At 41.8% G+C, this 16,696-nt stretch overlaps 1 non-coding gene across 1 annotated transcript; it reads right to left on the bottom strand.

The window, feature by feature from the left end:
- Positions 1 to 2,569: 2,569 nt before the first annotated feature.
- Positions 2,570 to 2,654, bottom strand: TRNAQ-UUG. Its single transcript has one exon. It is a non-coding gene; the product is annotated as a tRNA-Gln (tRNA).
- Positions 2,655 to 16,696: the final 14,042 nt, after the last annotated feature.

The following is a 16,696-nucleotide window of genomic DNA, read 5'->3' as shown; positions in this document are numbered from 1 at the left end:
ACACTTTTATCAAGGTCATGCAGGAGATGAGGCTGGGACCGAGCCCTCTGGAAGGAACATGGTTGTTGTGTTTTTCTGGGCTGTTTCTGGACTAAAGCTTTTATTTTTATTTCTTAAATAAATTCTGAAATTATAAAGGATAAAGGAAAAATGTGTGGAATGAGTTTACAGTGAAGCATTTTAAACTTATTTTTTTTTAAATGTCTTATTTATTCTTGAGAGAGAGAGAGAGAGAGAGAGAGAACAGGAGCAGGTGAGCAGCAGAGTGAGAGAGGGACACAGAATCTGAAGCAGGCTCCAGGCTCTGAGCTGTCAGCACAGAGCCCAATACAGGGCTTGAACTCATAGAGTATGAGATCATGACCTGAGTCGAAGTCGGACCCTTAACCAACTGAGCCACCCAAGCGCCCCTACAGTGAAGCATTTTAAAGGAACAAGGCAATAGTAGACCTTCTCTTCCTTCTTGTACCTCCTAACTGGAAACGAAGATGCCCTTTGTCTTCTCATGGAGGGATGGGTCTTATTAGGATGATCCCTATATTAACAGTAGAAATAGAGTCAATGTGTTGATTCCAGGGTAAAACAAGTGTTCTTTGGGTGCAGGGATAGAATTCAGCAGCCCATGCACTTGGATGAAGAAAAAATACTGTTTTTTTTTTTTTAAAGATTAAAAATATTTTAAGTGTATTTATTTATTTTGACAGAGACAGAAACAGCATGAGTGGGGGACCGGCAGAGAGAGAGGGAGACAGGGAATCCCAAGCAGGCTTGAACTCTCAGCATGGAGCCTCATGTGGGGCTCAAACTCACAAACCACGAGATCGTGACTTGAGCTGAAACCAAGAGTCAGATGCTTAACCAACTGAGCCTCCCAGGCACCCCTGAAGAAAAAATATTTTTTTAAAAATTTCTTGAGCCTCTAGTAGTCTCCACAATTATAAATGTAGATTCTGAATCACAATTATTAACTGTTCCTGTGAATCTGCCACCAGGAGAAATCAAAGACTTGTTCCTATCACATTAGGACTGTTGCAAATATCTTGAAATATCCTTTATACTCATCACTACTTCAAAATATGGTAGCTATGAGACCTGCAGCTGGATCTTTTTATTTAATGTGTTAATAAAGACACATATTATTTTTATTACGAAGTTTAGAAAGCCATTTTGATAATTGTATTTCTAGAACAGAGGGTTGCTGGAGGGGAGCTAGGCAGGGAGATGGGCTAAATGGGTGATGGACATTAAGGAGGGCACTTGTGATGAGCTCTGGGTATCATATGTCAGTGATGAATCCCTAAATTCTACTCCTGAAACTAATATTACACTATATGTTAATTAACTAGAATTTAAATAAAAACTTGAAACAAAAAAAATAGAAAAATTTTTGAATCTTGAGCAAAACATAAACATGTGGATTATCTATTTTCAGTGTAATCATATGTATTTTATTTTATGCATTTAGAAACAGTACTCTGAGAAGGGGTATAGGTATCACCATGTTGTCACAGGGGTGCGTGGTACAAGTACAAGTTTTAAAAACTTGCTTTGAAGGAACAAAAAAATCTTAAATTATTCCCAGGCAACAAAATTTTCAAAAAAATTTTGGAGGAAGGAACTAAGTTGAGGCACCAATTCCTCAGTCTCATTGCATTTTCTGTCTCTACTTGGCACACTGAATTCCTAAAAAACGTGTCAATTTGTGCCACAAACATTCGTAGAGAATGATGCTCCTTTGTCTTCATGGAGGAATGAACGGACTGCTAACACACATTAAGTTTGGTTCATGGGACACTTCCCAAAAGGAGAGATGGTTTAAGATGGAGAGTAAAGCAGAAGGGGGGGAATACCTGCATCAGGGAATTAGCCGAGGACAAAATCTTACATGATAGACCTTCTGCACTGAGTCTGAAAACCACATTTCTCTTCATGTGGGAAAGCATGTCATGACCTAACCTTTCTGTGTCCTCTCAACCAGAGGTAATCAAATTATGCATGAAATAATTTAATAATTTTATTTTCAGTTGGCAAGCACTAAATTTCATGTTAAATCTGTCCACATATGGGAAGATATTTGTGGCAGTAACATCTCCTATTATGTGCTATTCTCAGAATCTATTATATTACAATTCTTAACCTAGGTATGGAAGTGAAAAGGTCTAAGCCTCCGACTAATATAATTTGATGATTCATATATACCGGGAGGAATTCAGGACTTCCATATGATTTTTCTGATTAAACCCTCCTGATAGTGTAGTCTTTTACTTTGCTACTGGAAATCATTTCGCTTGGCTTGCTATTTCTTCTGACATATGTTCCAACTGAGCAGAATCTTTGAGAAATTAGATAACCATTAAGGACAGTATGTAGAGCATAATGTGTAGAAAGAGCAATAGGCAGAACCAATATGTGGTTGCTTCCTTTATAGCTTATATATTTTTTAAATTTTTTAATGTTTATTTATTTTTGAGAGAGATAGAGAGACAGAGCGTGAGGGGAGGGGGAGGGGCAGAGAGAGAGGAAGACACAGAATCTGAAGCAGGCTCCAGGTTCCGGGCTGTCAGCGCAGAGCCTGACGTGGGGCTCGAACCCACGAACTGTGAGATCATGACCTGAGCCAAAGTCAGACACTCAACCGACTGAGCCACCCAGGCGCCCCTATAGCTTATATTTTTATGATGCAAACTCTATGGTTCATAAATAGACCATATTTTTCATATCCCCAAAGATTTGCCCTGGTTCCTCTCCCAGGAACGTTATTCTGCTCTCATTTACCCTCTGCAAACTCAAGATCTGCTAAGTCATCATTTCTTGCAAAAACTTACCCTGATCCTTCCTCTCATTCCAGGTTGGGTTACCTGCCCCTCTGTACCATTAAAGTCCTCTGTCCTTCTAGAGACATGAACTGTTGTCACTTCCCCCTACCCATACCTTCCACTCTGTGCTCAACACTATGAACATCTGGAGGACTGGAATCCCACCTTTGAGTTATAGGCAAATATTAGGCACTCAATAATTTTTTGTAGAATTAATTGAAATAATAAGTTAATGTAGCCAACAAATAAGACTAATGAGACAGGAAACTTGAAGACTGAAGGGTGGATAGGTAAGGGTGGAGAGGCAAGTCAGTCCTAGGCAGTCTCATTTCCAAGATGCCAATAGAAGCGTGTGTGTGTGCGTGTGTGTGTGTGTGTGTGTGTGTGTGTGCGTGTGTGTGGTGTATGCACACATGCACAGGCATCCATGTTTGCATGGGAGTAGTGGTAGTACGGGGGAGGTGAGATTTATACTTGACTCTAGATACTTCCAATGTAGCCATACAAATGTCACACTGCCACTTTCCGACGTGCAAATGCTACATTTCTCTAAATCAGAGAAGTTGGTTCTCTACTTCCACCCACGTGACTGGCAGAAAAACTCAACCTCAGTCGTGTTTGGGAATTCTCTCTCCTCCTCCAGGGGTTCATGCAAGGATCTCCTGGTATTTGAGATGCCATACTCTGCAGAGTCCTGATCGCCTCCTCCGTTTGCTGTGACTCGTCAGTTTCCAAGGTATTGGTCAGGCAGTGTGTTCCAGGAAGACCTGGATGCTTGTCCTGCTGGTCCACTCCTCTACCACACACAGGCCCACAGAGGCCCTCAAGACCTCAGAGTCTCCAAAAAGACTGAGGAAAACCAGCCTTCCTTGATTAGGTGGTTTGTGTGCCTTCAGCTCCAAAGCCCTAACCTCCATGCTCTCCTCTGGGGAACACATTCTGGGGACATTTTTTGTACCAGGTGTAATCAGGGGAAAAAAGGAACTGGAAATGTCACTTGTTCCTTTCTTAACAACTCACCTGGCTACACAGTTTCTTCAGAAGCAACAGGAAGTTTTATCTCCCTCCTTCCTCCCGAAGTCCCCTGGCCCCCTCCCCAATCCACTGGCCATCCAGCCACTTTTTCTCTTTCAGTGTCGAAGAGCTCAAAGCACAGAGCCTTGGCAGTTGTCCCGGTTTTCTTCATCCTGTTCATGACTCCAAAGAAAACACATTTCTGACTCAAAAACAAGCCAGGGGTTTCTGTTGAGACCTCAAATATTTTCCCAGAGTCCGCCATGAAAATAAGGTTATGTTGTAATTTTTAAGTGATTTGTTCGACTTCTTGTGGCAAGACTCTGCTATAGTTTTGCTTGTCGTGCAAATAGCCTCGAGTCTGCTTCTAAACAAAATGTTTTCCAAAAACAAACGCAGGCTTCCCTCTGCTGACCCAGATCTCAAGGAGAATGAGCATTTGTTATCATAATGCTCCACACAAATACTTACAAACACAATTGTTTTGCAACTTGAATGCTGTTGGCAGTCAACACTCATACCAGTATTGTTACTTGGACTCAGCATTAATATTTTCTTCAGAATATTTTACTTTGGTAGTATAAATGTTCCCTATATTGCTGAAGACACACGAAAGAAGCGTGGTCATCAGTGTATTGTACTGAAACTTGGCTTCATTTCGAAAACGGTAGGAAATTCACGACAGAAGTTTTGGGAAGAAGAAATCTTTTAGTGATCTAATTCCATAATATTTGTGCTTTCTTACAAATAGTAGTAATTAGGCTGCACTTGTGACAACACTAAAAATCTACCCCATTCAATGAGTAAGACTCCGTTTTAAAATAAGTATATTATGAAACGTGAACAAGTAATATTGGAGACTAAAAACGCATAACTGGTGAACATTCATGTGCTTCTCTTCACTGCCCAGTAGGAATAATTCTGCCAGTGCCAGCTCGCTTCGTGAGCATTTGTGATGCAGCAGAAGTAGAGACGAGACCGCAGTGCCTGCTTTGAATTGGAATAGGCTAGATTTTACTTCTGGAATAGCAAATGCTAAAGGTATAAGGAAAGGCAAGAGCCAAGGAAGTCTTGGGAAGGTTTTTAAAATTTTTATTAAATTACTTTTTTTTAATTCTTATTTATTTTTGATAGAGAGCGAGGGAGCGAGCGCATGCGTGTGCAGGGGGAGGGGCAGAGAGAGGGAGACACAGAATCTGAAGCAGGTTCCTGGCTGTGAGCTGTCAGCACAGAGTCCGACACAGGGTTCGAACCCACTAACTGTGAGATCATGACCTGAGTCAAAGTTGGACGATTCACCGACAGAGCCACCCAGGCTCCCAGGAAGCCTTGGGAACGTTTTATTGGGGGTTTGGACAGAGTAAGAGGTTAAAATGATAAAACCTTCAGGGCTTCGCTCCAGGGCAGGCTGTGTGTGGTTCCAAAGACAGGGTGGGGACTGGACTTTGAGAAGTTCTGTTGTGGCTGTGTACAGCAACCCCCTTGACAGACGCTAGCAAGGAATTTTTAAATGCCGGGTTTTATTTAACTTTTGAATAGATGATACCATCACAACATTCAAAAATTAAATGTAGTATGAACTGCATCAGGGAAAAAAGTCTCCCTAACACTCCAGGCCCTCAACCACCCAGTTCACATCCCTGGAGGCCACCAATATTTCCAGCTGCTTGCCTGTCTTCCAGAGGTATTTTACACACATACAAGCAGATAGGCATTTATATTATATAATGCCCCCCCCCCCACTTTTTATACAAGTGGTAGAACACTGCACACATTGTTCTGAGTGCTGCTTTACTGTCTTTCTTCACAATATTTGGGATATTGTTTCATTTTATTAAAGAGATTTTTTTTTTTTTTTTTTTTTTTGCAGCTGCAAAGTATTCCACTATAGCAATGCACAAATATTGTTTAGCCAGGTCACACTTTTGGAAGCCTCCCATCCCATGTTATATATCACAGCAAGGCAATGCTGTTCAATGCAATGCAATGAACTGCTCTGTTCTTAATTTACTTTGTGCCATGCACCCCTTTGGTCACCAGGTAAAGCCGATGCATTTCTTCTCACCATAATGTATAAAACAAAATCCTTGAGATTAAAAGGAAATCAACTACACTGAAATACAGTTATCAAAATATTTTTTTTATTTAAAAATATGTGCACTTATTTATTAATGAGTTAAGACACAAGATCTAGTGGTGGGCCTAATAACTACTCTAATATCAAAATATGGACGAAATAAATGATATTGTAGAATGGCTGCAACAACTGAAGTATGCATAGAAGATCTGATTTTTACTGGTAACAAAGGCTCAGGTTGACACTATTGTGGCTTCCTGCCTACTTTCATAATGAAAGGAAATGATAAATTTCGGTTAGAGTTTAATGAAAACCAAAACACAATTTCTCCCCCTTCCAATCTGGTAAATCCCCTAGATTTTCCTGTGCAGCCCTTATCAAGAAGCCCTAGTGTATACATGCATCATTTTCTAAATATTCAAGTATCCTTGTATACATTTGTAAGTTGCCAGAAGTGTTTTAAATGAGCAGATATGAACACATTTGTCATTGAATGCCTGCTGTCAAACTGCCGGAAATACAGGCATTTCACCAGCATTAAAGGAAGGTGTGTGAGCAAGCATTTTCATCTTTGCCAATCTGAGAGATGAAAAACAGTATCCTGGTGTAGTTTTATTTTGGGTTTGTCTTATTAAAAGCAAACCTGAGCATCTTATCATATATTTAAGAGCCATTTCCTATCTGTTCACGTCTTTTGCTTACGGTTTTATCGGTTCCTTTGCAGGTTTGTTGCTGCATCTATCACCACGACGAGGATGTAAACAGCGCCCCCTGGAGTTAAGCACGGAGACCCTACTTACTGGTCAAGGTGAAGATTTACATTGCTATCCGTTGTATTTTTACCTCAGATTATTGTTTCTTTGAGTCATCCAAATAGATTAAAATAGAATGTGGAATCCTTAGGGCACTAGTCTTATTTAGGGAACAGTGTGGTCTAAGATGAAGTCTGAAAGAAGTCACAGCAATTTCATAAATGCAGTTATTGCTGGCAAGGGAAATGTCATGGAAAAGGTTTGATAGAATGTTTACTTCGACTTTTTTTTTCAACTCTGTAATTATGTACTATTTGTACGCAACAAACAAATGATAAGAATGAATACACGTGGTGAAAATTCAAATAATACAGAGGAGTATGAAAAGAACAGTAAAAGAATCTCTTTTCCCAGTGTCACTCCAACATCGGAATTTTAAGAACAATTACACTGGGGATGTTCCTTGAGCCCAAATTGTGATTTTGAAATACGTTTTCCCACTACAAAGATCCAGGGCTTCTGAGACAAATAACGGGTTCCAGGTCTAGGGCAGGAAATGTACAAAATGAGCCTGGTGCTTCATGTTATACCAGATAGCAAGAAGTTACCAAAGACTAGTAGATCATAGCAAAAGGACACAGGACTCAACTTGACCTGAGAGGGAACATCTTGAGCATCCGTACGGATAATAACTGCCATGGCCTGAAGTGCAAACCAGAATACTAGGCTGAAATAGTATACAAAATAAAAAATAATTGGTCACACTGGGGGGACAATTGGTCACACAGGGACACAGCAAAGGCCCAGCCAGGAGCATGACTTTGATAGGAAAACTAGCCAATCTAGAGCCTCTTCTCTCAGGTTCATGATTTCGGGAGGCCACATTTTTCTGCCTTGACCATCCCAGGTTGCCAGGCAACCCGGGACCATTCCTACAGCTGAGAGCTCACCGAAATTATTCAACCTAGCCACATTTTAAATTACTTAACCAGGCCTGCTTTGACTTGCCCTTAAGCTTCAATAAAGGTGGCCTAGGCTCTGCTGACTCCTGCCCCTCTGCCTTGTGTTTTTTCCAGGTGGCCCTGTGCTTCCCATCTCTAGGGTTGTGAGTATAATCTACTTTGTTTCCCCAAACTTCTTTGTCTCCTCTGGCCATATCCGACTGACCATCGCATAAAAGAACACAGAACACTGGATAAGACATCCCAGAATTATCTTGTGTTTCCCTTGCTTCAGTTCTAGAATCAACCATTTCTTCAAGGAGTCCTGATTCCTTTTATTGCAGAATGGTGTTTAGAAACCAATATCTGAGCACTAAGTATATTTTATGTACAGTGTACAATGCTTTTTGTCAATATTTGCTCTCATCTGACCAAGCCCACCAGGTTGGAGGCGGTATGATGTCGCGGTTAAGAGAGGGGGCTCTGGATTCAGACTGCCTGAATTCAAATCCTAGCCATCAGGTTCAAGGTTTGAGGACTTGGGAAAGTCATTTAAGCTCTTCAATTTTATCACCCGTATGATGATGTATAGTACCTACCTCAAAATGTTGTTGTGAAAATTTAGTGAGCTAGACAACTAAAGTTCTCAGACGTGCATGCATGACACACAGGAATTACTCAATTGATATTTGTGGAATGAATGATCCTCATTCATTGATCAGAAATTCTTTCAGAAGAATGAAAATGAGAGGAAAATTCTGATTCATATCCTTTCCAGAAAAATGAATAAAAAATGAATTTGTCAGAGATCCTTAAAAATGTTTTCCTTAAAAATTCCCCACAATAATTGTATTTTATTTTTTGAGAGAGAGAGAGAGCGCATGCGTGCGCACATGAGTGGAGGAGGGGCAGAAGGAGAGGGACAAGGAATTTTAAGCAGGCTCCATGAGCTAGATCTCACCACCAGGAGATCACGACCCCAGCCGAAGTCAAGAGTCAGACCCTTAACTGACTGATCCACCCAGGCGCCTCTCCCACCTCCAACAATAATGTTGTTGTTTTTTTTATGTTTTATTTGGTTTTGAGAGAGAGACAGACAGACAGACAGACAGAGCACGTACAGGGAGAGGGCAGAGAGAGAGGGAGACACAGAATCTGAAGCAGGGCTCAAACTCAGGAACCATGATATCATGACCTGAGCCGAAGTTGGACACTTAGCCTACTGAGCCACCCAGGTGCCCAATAATAAGTTTTAAATTATCTTTCATATATTGTGAGCAGTGAAAGGACATGCCTATGTAATGTCACATACATGATTTTAGGGAAAAAATGCTTTCCACTTGTCTATGTTCATGTTCTTTTTTCTAATTATAAAAAAAGTTGAAAGAAACACACAAGCCTGGTGCCAACGTAGATGTGATGCTGTATCTGGGCTTCTGATTCCTAAAAGTATCAAGTCATGGCAGAACACACCGGGAACCCTGGAAAGGCAGTCAGGAAGGTGGGGGAGGAGGGCGGTCTAGAAGGAGCAGGCCCTACAGTCATTCTCCCCAGTGTTGTCTTGAGGGGGCGTGAGAGCTGCCAGAACCTGCATGTGCAAAAAGAGATGCAAGGCAAAGCAGGGATTCCACATCCCCAGCTTGCTTTTAATAGCATTCCCTCCACAACTGGTATTTCTATCCCAGATTCCTGATTCAATGACTCATAGGGAGAGCCACTCTAAAGGATCTCACCAGAGAAGCTTATTTGGTTCCTACTGGGCAGGAATTAATGCATTACAGGTAGTCTAGATAATTTTTAGGCTTCAAGTTGGTGTTTTAGCCCCTTTGCAATTCTTGCTCAAGTCTTTTCCTCATCTTGTAAATCTGAAAAAGTAACTTCCAAACCACTTTTTTGAAAACCCATGACTCTGCAGAATCTTTTAGTCATTTGAAATGGGGCAGACTAATTATTTAACATAAAAATGGAATGGATTTCACATCAGCATTCCCATAGTAGGCTACTACTGTGTTTTTGTAACCTAACACAATGAAAGGCGTTGTCACTAGATGATTCAGCTGTTAGAATCTCAGCTCCCTTTCTGGGGAGGAAATTTGAGGCATGGCGTTTATATTAGATGCTAGGGTAGTGCTTACCCGGACAGTAATGCTTCAATTCTCCTCCATCAATGCCAGGCAGAGACTATGAACAAGGAGATAGGAAGTTAGGTCAACCAGCCACCTTGGCCAGAAGCAAGCAAGCATTGTAGCCAACCCAAATCTGTCATGTTTCCTTGGTATCTGTCTGTCCCTCTCACACACACAACACATGCACACACACACACACGGAGTCTCAATTGCTCCATTGCTGTAATGCCCTTCTCAGTAAAATTCCCTAGGGCAAAATCAACAGTTACCTGAGTTCTCAGCTCATTCAGTATCAGTGGGAAGCGTGCCATGTTGGACTTTGACTGACAGTCACAAAAAACCAGTTTGACTGAGAGTGGCAAGGCCACGAGGTCTGAGTGGAGTATTAACTCACCAACTTGGAATGGTTCCTTGGAGAACGCTCACATTGCCTCTTATTTATGCTTCAGCCTAAGTCTCCAAGAGTGTCGAAGTCATAGAAACGACTAAACAAATGTACAGCAGGAAGATTTGTTATTCAGAACTCAACCACACACACACACATAAAAGCTCCTCTGTCACCAGGGATCCCTGGAAAGTGGTATCTAAAAATCTGCTCTGAGTCGACTGCCTTCACTTCTCATCTGTGTGTGATCTTTGACTCCCAACTGATAGAAGCCCCATGGAACCAAATTCTAATTGGCATGAGAGCAAGAGGGGGAGAGTTTCACCCCCACTTTTCTGAAAAAAGGCAAGCATATTTTTTTATCTAAGGTCCAAGGCCAGGTGGGGGAATCCTTTTCCACATTAGACTGGAGTAAAGAAAATGAAAATAAGCTTTATTGTTTCTTTCCTGTACTCAGTGTAGGAAAAAAATTACTCTTTTTTTTTTGTTTTTACTTTTAATTGTGCTCATATCTTAATTGTTGACAGTTCTATTTTGCTACAGGAAAACCAAGTTTATTGAATACCACCATAGCCTTAGTACTGTGCCCACCAGAGTTCTGATAATTTCACTCAGATTGGTGTAAAGTCTTCCTATTTGAAAAACACTGGATTGATTTTTAGAAAGATTTAAAAAAAATTTTTTTTAATCTTTATTTTTGAGAGAGAGAGAGAGAGAGAGAGAGAGACAGAATGCAGGCAGAAGAGGAACAGAGAGAGAAGGAGACACAGAATCCAAAGCAGGCTCCAGGCTCTGAGCTGTCAGCACAGAGCCCAATGCAGGGCTCAAACTCATGCAGTGAGATCATGACCTGAGCCGAAGTTGGAGGCTTAACTGACTGAGCCACCCAGGTGCCCCCAGATTGATTTTAAAATCATTTATCTAATTAAAGTAGAGCCCAAATGATTGGTGTCTTGGAATTGTGTGATTCAGAAATATCAAATAAAAAATCCTGTAAGTCATTTTTCATGGGTGACAGTGTTGGGAAGTAGTATAAATAAGCCAAATGTGTGAAGGAAGAATATGAGTGTCTGAGTCAGAGAGATCCGAGTAGGAATCCAGAGCATGTCACCCGCCAGCCTTGTGACTTTAGCCTATGTACTTAACCCATCTGAGTCTCCCTTTCTTAACCTGGAAACGGCTCCACACAGAAGAGCTGTAAAGTTCAGTTACAACATGGGAGAAACTGACACATCTCTATTCTGCATACTATTTAATTGTCCTCTCTTCCTTCCCCTAAATGTACAGAAGCTGGATAACAGTTTTGTTTGTTTGTTTGTTTGTTTGTTTTTGTTTTTGCCATTCTCCCCAAAGGCAGCTGGGATCTGGGGAAGCAAAAGAATCACAGAGAACCACCTGGTTGACCAGGTTCAAAATACACAAGCAGAGGAATGAGTTTCCATGTTTAGGGTTTGTTTTTGTTTTGATTTAATCTGTGGCTTTGCTTCTGAACTGAAATTAATCTCTCTAGACCTCAGTGGTCTCATTTATAAAATTAGGAAGTCAGACCATCTACCTCAGTGGATTTCAACTTTGGCTGTGCAAATAGAATCACTTAGAGAGTTTTCTTCAAATGAGATTCCTGTCCCCACCCTTAGAGATTCCCTGTTTCCTTAGGGCTGAATCAGCGTGTGTGGTTTTAGAAACCCACAGGCCACTCTCCATTGAGACTCAGGTGATCTTTGAGGCCTTCCACCATTTCACGTGTCTGACTCTATTATAAAACCCAAGGAAAAGATACTCAAACTAGAAAACAAGTATTCATGTGCTGATTGTCACAGGCATGTTCTGGAAGTCCTCAGCTCCCCTATCCCTCAAGGGAGCAAGCCAGCCCTTTGGAGCAGCCAGACCCACATCTTGAGCTTCAGACCATGGGGCAGGCATCCCAGGAGCTACCCTTGTCTGAACATGACAATGAGACCTAGGAGATTCCCTGGCTTGATGAGGGGGTAAATGGCCACTGTGAGATGCTGAACTACCAACTACCAGATGGGGATGGGAGCACGGAAGGAAAGGGCAATGCAGGTGAAGGTGAACTCTGGTTTAATCTTGGGCCAAGAAGCATATTTATTTTATTTTATTATTTTTTTTGAGAGAGTGGGAGTGTGTGTGCATGCCTACATGTGCAAGTGGGGAGGGGCAGAGAGAGAGAGGGAGAGAAAGAATCCCAGGTAGGCCCTGCTGTGTCAGTGCAGAGCCCCATGTGGGGCTCGAACCCATGAACTGTGAGATCGTGATCTGAGTGGAAACCAAAGAGTTGGACGCTTAATGGATTGAGCCACCCAGGCGTCCCAAGAAGCTTATTTTTAACCCAAGAATAAAATTAGCCACAGTCTAAAGTGAGGAGAGAGCCAGGAGATTGTAGCTAAGATGACTTAACACTGCTCCTTCTCTCCACCTTTCTTTTCCTGCAGTTGTATGTCCTGATTATAGTTTCAAATAAAGCACAGCTCCCAGCCTCTCTGCCTGGTCCTATGCTCATGTTTCCTTTAGAATGCCTGTTCCTCCATCTACATGGGTGCAGAGATGGCTCCCAGCAGCCATGTTTATTCAGTCCCCACGTATGTGAGCGCATCCTTGTCCAGTGTAACTCCCTTCCTTCAGAATCTGAGGTTGATGAGTCTCTTGAACAGAGAAAAATGTAAACTTGGTAACTGCCAGTAGCCATATTCTTTTGTGTGGACTGTGAAAGAGACAAATGAGTCTGCATTAAGAAGAATGAAGTTACAGACAGAAGAGTCAAAAAGAGGCCAAGATGGAAAGTAAAGACATTCTGGATTTCCTATGGAGTTTGGTTCCCCCTGTCCATCTGCATTCTTACTTTTTAGTTCATAATTAATGTCCCTTTGGTTAGGGCAGCTAGAACTGGCTTCTGCTACTTATATAGTTGACCCTTGAACAGCCATGGGTTTCAACTCCATGGATTCACTTATACTTGAATTTTCTTTTGATAAATATAGTACAATATTGATAAATATTGATTTTCTATTGATAAATTTCTATTGATAAAATTTTCTATTGATAAATATAGTACAAAATTGCAAATGTATTTTCTCTTCCTTACGATTTTCTTAATAACATTTTCTTCCTCCAAGCTTACTTTATTATAAAAATACAGCATATAATACATATAACACAAAATATGTATTAATTGACTATTTATGTTATTAGTAAGCTAGTGCTCAACAGTGGCTATTAGTATTTTAGAGAGTTAAAAGTTATATGTGAATTTTCAATTGTATGGGGTGTCAGCACCCCAAGTCCTGTGTTGTCCAAGAGCCAGCTATAATAAAAAAAAAAAAAAAAGCTCTAACAGGTATGGTTACTATGTATGGATCATTATATTTTTCATGTCCAAATGAGTGAGAAACTAGCATTTTCCCAATAAGGAAGGGCAAAGCACATTTGGAAAAAAGCAACCAGGAGGCAGGAGGTCTGGGTTTAAATCTTCCTCTTAGAATCCCACAACCATATAGAATCATAGACTATTGACATTAGTTCTTAAAGGAAACTGATTTCCACTGCCCACTAGCTAGATGATACTGGGAAGAGTTTTTAACGCTTGTGAACTTAACTATAAAGTGGCCATAAAGATTCTGTAAAGGGGTGAGAGCTGAACCATTCACTCTACTGAGGCTTCTTCCAACATTTAAAACTACGATATTATCAAAAGGAGTTTCCCCTGGAATTATTCTTGAAGCCACATTCTGCACATCAAATGGTTAGGAGAGCTAACCATAAGGAGCCATACCAGCTGCTGTTATAAATGACAGGTAAAACTGAACATTTAAAAATGTAAATGTAATAAGTGCCTATTGTGCCCAGCTTTCCATAAGACATTTTGGCTTTGCTTAAAAGCAAATAACCTTAGAACTGAACGTATTCAGCTCCCCTATTTATTTGAACAAAATTTAGCAAGTACTTATTGAGAGCTAGCGAAATGCCTGCGACTGTGCCTGCTGTTGTATCCTCAAAGGAAAGATAACCTGCTCTCTGGGACCTCTGCCGAGCCGGGGAGGCTGATGAGAATGCTCACTAGTATATAGTGATCTGATTGGTGCCGAATGGGGGTGTGTCCAAGGACGATGTGGGAGTGACCAGCAGGTCTAGGAGGCCGGCAGGGGTGTGGTAGAAAGTGTCATGGAAAAAGTGATGAGTTCAGCCAAGGGAACAAAGCTGGGTGGGGTGGGCTACTGTGAGAAGGAAGATCAGGGCCTTTCTGGCAGTGGGGCAGCACGCCCAAAACACGGGGTTGACAACCACTGTCCAGAGCTCAGAGGCCTGCAGTCCTAGGATGAAGTAAAGAACACTCTTTTCAAAGGTGTTGGTGCATTGGGGCTAATTCTAGAGAGAATGATGGAGATAGAAGTGACCTTTTCTTTTAACGTTTATTTATTTATTTTGAGAGAGAAAGCATGAGCCGGGGAGGGGCATAGAGAGAGGGAGAGAGAATCCCAAGCAGTCTCTGCGCTGGAAGAGCAGGGCCCGACGTGGGGCTCGAACTCACAAACTGTGAGATAATGACCTGAGCTGAAATCAAGAGTTGGTTGCCTAACCAACTGAGCCACCCAAGCACCCCAAAAGTGAACTTTTAATATAACTGTGGGAGCTCCAGTGTCTAAAAATTAGTCACAAATGATAATAAAGGGATCCAGTACATAATGGAGTAATGGAATCCTAGAGAAGTAGATATATCATAAAGGGAGTAGAGACATCTTGCCTGGGACAGGGGGCTGATGAAAATAGCAATAACAAGTAACATTTATTGAGTTATTACTAAATGCCAGGTGCTTCATGCTTTGCAAACATTGACTCACTTTATACATCACAACTCTGTGATGTAGGTTCTATTATTATCCTGTCTCAGGAGGCCGTCTCCCTCCCTCGTCTATTCCCCTTTCCTGCACTTATCACCACCTAATGAACAAGGTATTATATTTATTTAATATGATTTTGTATGTGTCTCTCATTTTCTGATAGAACAGACTCTCCTTAGGGCAGAGATTTTTGTTTCTTTTGTTTCCTGCTGTATACCCAAAACTTAGAAGACACAGTAGGAGCTCAATAAATATTGGTGAACAAAGAATGATAGAAACTGAGGTACAGAATGGTTAATGCCACCTCAGTCAGTTAAGCTTCTGACTTTGGCTTAGGTCATGATCTCGTGGTTTGTGAGTTCGAGCCCCACGTTGGGCTCTGTGCTGACAGCTCGGAGCCTGGAGCCTGCTTCAGATTCTCTCTCTCTCTCTCTCTCTCTCTCTCTCTCTCTCTCTCTGTGTGTGTGTGTGTGTGTGTGTGTGTGTGTGCCCCTACCCTGCTCATATTCTGTCTCTGTCTCTCTCTCTCAAAAATAAATAAACATTAAAAAAAAATTTTTTTAAAGACATTGATTCACGTATTTATTCAATTTTTCAGCAAATATTTACTGAGTACCTACCACACACCAGGCATTGTTCCAAGCCCTGGGAAACAACGGCGGGTGAGGCAGAAAGGGTTCTGCACAGACAATAGAAAAGGAAACTAGTGAATACATAGGTTAACTTCAGGGATGATAAATTCTTGGATGATAACAGAGCAGCACGATGTGATGAAAAGTAACTGGGGGAGGGTGCATAATGTCATTAGATGGGGTCTTTGGAGAGGGCCTCTTTGAGGGGATGTGTAAGCAGAATCCTTCAGCAGGAAGCTCCAGAAGGCAATGCTTAGAGCAAGGAGGACAGGGAGGCCCGGGAGGGAGGGGGGTTGGGGGGAGGGCCCGGGGGGGGGGATTTGGAGAGTGGGATGAAACCCAGAACGTGCCCATGGAGATGGCAGCTCTGTATAGGAAACTGAGAGTTCACCGCCAGGAGAAAAAAGCCAGGGTCATCTGTGGGACAGAGTCTGGCTAGGACCAGAACCAAGTAGTTAAACAATTGTCCAGAAAAGCATATCTGATTATTAAACGAGGAGCCCAAACCAGAAAAGACCCTGGTTTAGGTTCCCAGATGAGGGGCAGAAGCAGAGGGTACCATGCAGAATGACAGGAGTGTGGGCAAGGTGGACAGACTCCATATTACAAGTGAAGCCTGAAAGTGGCCTACATCGAGTGGCACTTTGTCCCCCCACCATTCATGCATATGCTGTATGTCTGTCTAGAGCTGTGGGGCCAGTGGAGGTGACAGTGGCCTCAGGGAACATGTAATACAAACGGTATTTACCCGGCCTGTGGACCAGTGATCCCCAACCTGAGCTAACATAAGACTCATTTGGAGTACTTGTAAAAACTTCAGATGACTGGGCCTCATCCCTAGAAATTCCTGTTTATTCTGTTGAGGGTGGACCAGGTATCTGCATCTGTGATGCAAATGGTCTCCAGACAGGATTCATCCGGAGAAATGTGGAAGAGAATCCACTAATGGGCTTCAGGGAGTCCATGAAACCCTGAAAGTGAGTGAAAAATGTGTGTGCTTGCATACATACACATTCTCTGGGCAGGGAGAGAATCCATACCATCACAAGAGTCTCAAAACTTAAGACCCACTGGTCCATTCCTGTCCCACACTTTAG

The sequence above is a fragment of the Lynx canadensis genome, chromosome C2, assembly GCF_007474595.2.
Source record: "Lynx canadensis isolate LIC74 chromosome C2, mLynCan4.pri.v2, whole genome shotgun sequence".
Lineage (NCBI taxonomy): Eukaryota > Metazoa > Chordata > Mammalia > Carnivora > Felidae > Lynx > Lynx canadensis.
Note: the sequence above shows the minus strand (reverse complement) of the source record. Positions and strands in the feature narration are given on the sequence as shown.